Raw genomic sequence first — 1,338 nt, 5'->3', positions numbered from 1 at the left:
TTTTGATTTTCGAGACAGGGTTTCTCCGTAGCTTTTTGGTTCCTGTCCTGGAACTAGCTCTTGTAGACCAGGCTGGCCTCGAACTCACAGAAATCCCCCTGCCTCTGCCTCCCGAGTGCTGGGATTAAAGGTGTGAGCCACTACCGCCCGGCTCATTGTATGAGTCTTGGGGATCAAACTTAGGTCATGGGACTCAGTGGCAAGCGCCTTTTTCTGTTGAGCCATGCCGTCAGCCCCTGGTAGCAATCTTATTTTTTGAGACAGGGTCTCTCATTGAACCTGGAGCTTACCAATGGGCTAGAATGACTGGCCAAGGAACCCCCAAGATTTTCCTGCCATTTCAGGGATGCCTAGCCATGCCTCACCCTTAACATAGGTATCGGGGATTTGGACTCACTTCTTCATACTTGGGCAGCAAGCACAGTAGCACTGAGCCATTTCTCCAGCCCTGCACCCTGCCCTGAGAAAGACACTAGCCATTGGCTTAAGTCAGCCCAGTGCAACCCCATCTCCACATGTCATCTGTCCGTAAAGACCCTACAGGCTGCACGTGAGTGTGTTTGTGGACTGGGGTCAACCCAGAAGAGCAGACCTGTAGGATCTCCAGCTGAGATTTCCCATTCCGGCTGGAGAGATGGCTCAACAGTTCAGAACGCCTGCTGCTCTTGCTTAGACGCAGGTTCCGTTTCCTGTTCTCACACTGTTGTGAGTCCAGATGCAGGGAATTACAAACTTTATTCTCTCTCTCTCTCTCTCTCTCTCTCTCCCCACAGTCCCATAACCAAGAAGGCTGATGCAAGAGGATAGCTTGAGCCAGGAGCTCAGGCCCAATCTGAACACTACAGTGAGAACCCATCTTCTTAAGAGGGAGAGGGAAGGCAAGAGAGAGAGGCCCAGAGAGGCTGTGATCCCAGCACTCACTCAGGAGGAGAGCGCGAGGAAGGCCAACCTCAGCTACTGTCTCGAAACCTGTTTCCCCGCCTGTAGCATGGAGGGATGGCATAATTTTTACATCTTTTAGGAAGATTTGGAAGTTATGCCCCCTCCTTGTTCTTATCCCCACTAAAGATGCCTTCCAAACCAGGCTGAAATGATGTCAGGGGATGGGGCGGGCAGGCGTCCTGGCTGGCAGCAGGGAAGGGGCTGCCGTGGGGCGGGAAGAAGCATACATCTGCAGCCTGGCACGGCTGGCCTGCTCAGACATTGCCTCACTCGCCACAGGGGTGCTTCCTGTGTTGCTCTGGTGAGGAGCTGCGGGCTTGGCAGCCTCAGATGACCCCTCACAGGAACATCAGCCTCCAGAAAGCTTCAGCTGAGCTCCCTCAGGCCAGAGGGAGG

Source organism: Microtus ochrogaster, chromosome 7, assembly GCF_000317375.1.
Source record: "Microtus ochrogaster isolate Prairie Vole_2 chromosome 7, MicOch1.0, whole genome shotgun sequence".
Lineage (NCBI taxonomy): Eukaryota > Metazoa > Chordata > Mammalia > Rodentia > Cricetidae > Microtus > Microtus ochrogaster.
Note: the sequence above shows the minus strand (reverse complement) of the source record.